Raw genomic sequence first — 4,195 nt, forward strand, 5'->3', positions numbered from 1 at the left:
TTACAATTGCTCTTTCCCCTTCCTTTTTCTTTCAGTCTGCCTTTCCCAATCTTTAGGGTCCAGATTCCAACCTGTGCAGACTATACTTTTCTCAGTCACACAATTGAATAGGCACCTCTGTTCCACCATGCAGTAACGCAATATAAAAATAAATTCCTATATAATTCCTTTTTTTTCCCCATTTTTCCCCCTCCCCCTTTTTTTCTAAAGTCTGCCTTCCCCAACTTCATGGGTTACAAGTGATGCGCCATATCTATCTGTAGTCTAACAGTCCAATTGATTGAAGTGCACCGAATTAACCCAACATATTGCCACCATACCCCACTGGACTGCCCAAACCCTCTCCGAACTTGGAAGCCAAGCAGTGGAGGGCCAGGACAGTACCCAGGTGGGCGACCCCTGGGGAAGACCAGGTGTGGCAATATAAATACAAGGGAGGTGAATCACTACTTCAAATCTATCTCTGTATATATGACTACCAGAGAGAGTTTCATTAATTATATACAAAGCAATTTTTTAGGCCTTTTTTGTTGGGTAAACCATCCATGGTATACCCATTGTGCAATCCCAGCACAAGATCTCATATTATCCCTATAGGGAACTGAATCATTTACCTGCCTATGATCACTGGTAAACCGTACCTTTGACAAATCAGTGCATGAATGATAAATTAACGTGTGATACAAATATTCCTTGACAATTATAGTTCAAGGTTCACACTACATTCTAAACCATTTCTTAATAAAAAATTATTTTTTCTACCACAATGTGCCATTTATTTTAACAATGAGTCTTCAATAAAAGTTACGTTTTAAAAAAATTATCACTTACTGCATTTAAATTTAACAAGGAGTGCGCCCACCAAGCGTTTTTTTCTTTCTTTGTCAGTCCTCTTCTGACAAAAAAACCCCAGTGTACAATTTCTCATTGTATATGCCCCCTCATGGGTATTAAGTATGGTTAATTGTTAACGCCACCCCACTATTGACAACATGATGCGTATTGAGCTCAGCGAGCCCACGGGGGGGCGGCGGTACGTGTCCTCCGACCTTTTCATACCCCCACTATCCACGTGGCGTGGAGTTGATTTTATAAAGTGTGGCGAGCGCAACGAGCCACCGAGCCCGAAGCGTGGCGTGCGCAGTGTGCCCCTCGAGGGGACGCGTATACCTGTGAAGTTATGCGTGTCCCCTTGCGGGGCGCGCTGCGCTCGCCACGCTTCGGGCTCGGTGGCTCAATCAACTCCACGCTGACGTGGATAGTGGTTGTATGAAAAGGTCAGAGGATGCGTACCGCCGCCCCTCGCGTGGGGTGGTGTTAACAATGGAGGGCCATTTCATCCATCAGGGGGGGGGTTGCAATGAAAATGGGGGGTTTTGGTGCTTTTTACATTGAAATCAATGTAAAATTGGGTCTCAGGGACCATTGATTCCAATGTAAAAATCGCGTCGATCACATCGCATGGGATTTGGTTGGCATGCGATGCGATTGACGTGATTTTTGCGGCCGCGATCAATACAATCAAAATCGCGGGCATCGTGCTAGGAAACAAGTACCGAAAAAAATATTCCTATATGGGAAACTCTTGAAACCATTAACTCTATTATTCTCTAATGAACATATCTAAGATCCAGAGAAGGCCACAAATATTAGTTAAACCATAACATTTTAAAACATCTTGAAAGCCAGCGAAGTAACTTCATTTCATTTAGAAAGAACTCACATTAGAGACAATTAAATAAGGACAACACATATTTTAGTCTTTACACACTCTGGGGCAGTGGTCGAAGTGAGGCAGTATACGGGGGTATGGCATACCCCCACTTTAATCTGAAGATAAAAAAAAAAGTTTTTTTTCCCCCTCAGGATGCTCTCTGATCACTCAGAAGCACATATTGTGCTTTTGTAATACCCCTGTACAACGGGGCAGTCTGGCAGGGGACGTTGATGGACAGGGGGGTGTCTGAAGGTGCGCACTATATTCACTCTTTACTTTTCCATACCCCCACTTCAAAATTTCCATACCCCCACTTCAAAATTTCCACTTCGACCACTGCTCTGGGGTATATTCAATGCATGACGAAAGTGCCGTCTTGCTGAAAAGACAGCAGTTTTCAACATGAATAGATAGTTCCAATATATTCAATGCTAGCGTTTTTTTCGACCTGCCAAAAAAAAAAGAGTTCACCATCCCTTATCCCTCATCCCACCATCAATATTTCATATATTTATTTGTCAACTTTGTTCCTGATTTTACCCCCAACTATAGGGATTTGTATGTTAAATTAAAGCTTATATTATACTTTGGATTACACCTATAATTTTGCCGTCGGGCAGTACTGATGGTGTCATGGTTAGCATTACTGCCTCACAGCACTGAGGTCATGGGTTTGATTCCCACCATGGCTCTAACTGTGCGGAGTTTGTAAGTTCTCCCCCTGCTTGTGTGGATTTCCTCCAGGTACTCCGGCTTACTCACACAATCCAAAAATATACTGGTAGGTTAATTGGCTCCCAACAAATTAACCGTAGAATGTCTGTGTGTGTGCATGTACATGTGGTAGGGAATATAGATTGTAAGCTCCACTGGGGCAGGGACTGATGTGAATGTTCAAATATTCTCTGTAAAGCGCTGCAGAATAGGTGTGCGCTATATAAGAAACTGTTAATAAATAAATAGTAAATAAATAATACATTTATAATATTTAAATTTGCTGACATGTATACATTTGAACAGTTTTGGGACAACAAAAGAAACTCAGATAGTTATACTCTTCTTGTTTTTTTTGTTTGTTTTTTTATTGTGAGCGTGGTACGCCAATATTATTATTGCTATCCTGTACTAAATGCAAAGAAACCTTTATGTTCTGAGTCTGATTCTATTTTTGTAATAAAATGTTTTTTTATTTTTTTATTTATTGAAACATCAAGTGCCAGGTTCATATAACACCCTTTATTTGAATTCCCTTGGTTGATTGCCATACACAATTGAGAGTTGGAAAGAAACCTTTACACAATTTATCCCAGGTGGTTTATCATGAGTTTGGTAATTTTATTTTCTGTAGGAAGTTTTCAAAAATGGATCCTGATTTCTACTAAACTACCAATAGCAAAAAGTCCTTGAACTGAGAAATCAAACATGGTAACAATTGGTGATTTGCACAAACAATAAAGTACATCAATTTTAATATAAAACAGACTCTAAGTATATAATTAATCCTTGTAGTTCCATCTCACGGGAAGCCATCCCTTAGCGATGAGAACCCTAAACAACAGGATAAACCATATAGTGCTAGCTAAGTTAATAAAAAGAGAGTGTTTTGTGCAAATTAAATGTTAAATTAAACTTTGCACTAATTTATATTTGCGTAAAATGTCAGTGTCAGTTATGAAAAATTCACCTTCGTACACAGTTACTTAACTAATGTAGGCTCTTATCACCATAGAAAGGTACCTTCTGGCACAATCCAGCCCAAGGAAAACTAATAAAAAAAAAAAAAAAAAACAGCAAACAGTGCAGAATGTTTGGTGTTTGAAGTGCAATTATTGCATTGTTGGAGTCACACAATGCCTCACTCACCCTAACCCTAATAATCATCTTCAGCAGCCTAAACCTAACCATCCCCTCCCATAGCCTAATTCAAATCCTCCCCCTAGTACACTAACCATTGGGATTCCACAGTCAGAAATGCTTAGAAGAAGAAGGAAGAAGATAGAAGAAATAAGAAAGTGACACCGTGGCAGGACAAGGCGGGTACGGTACTCACCTGTCCGTGTTCGCCATCGGCTGGCATGCAGGTTTTGATCCAGCGTGGCAGCCTCATACACTGTGCTGGGAGACCTGGGTGAGATGTGGGCCGAATTGGCATTTGCCGAGGCCGGGAACACCATCTTGGATAAGGGCAAACCAGTGATTTGCCAGGCTGTGGAGGATTCCCATCCCACTGTTCAGTGGGCCTATGGCAGCAATCCTCTTGCTATAAGAAGGGCTCGCTTAGGGCCTTCTGGGTCAGTGCAAAGTGTTCCTATGGTAGTTCACTTCCTGGAAGCCTCCTGACTATCATAGAGCCTAAGCTCACAGCCCTGTCTGTCTGGTTCTGCAGCACCCTTTCAATCTCCAGCATCCATTCTGTCTGACCGCTCGCCTCTAGCCTTCCTGGCCTTGTTGGACCCAGCAGCATTCCTCTACCTCCGG

The 4,195-nt window shown here is 41.7% G+C and overlaps 1 pseudogene; it reads left to right on the top strand.

Annotated features, from left to right (window-relative positions):
- Positions 1–306: 306 nt before the first annotated feature.
- On the top strand, positions 307–425 carry LOC146076100 (5S ribosomal RNA; annotated as a pseudogene).
- The last annotated feature ends 3,770 nt before the right edge of the window (positions 426–4,195 follow it).

Source organism: Crinia signifera, chromosome 4 (genome assembly GCF_055691185.1).
Source record: "Crinia signifera chromosome 4, ASM5569118v1, whole genome shotgun sequence".
Classification (NCBI taxonomy): Eukaryota; Metazoa; Chordata; class Amphibia; order Anura; family Myobatrachidae; genus Crinia; species Crinia signifera.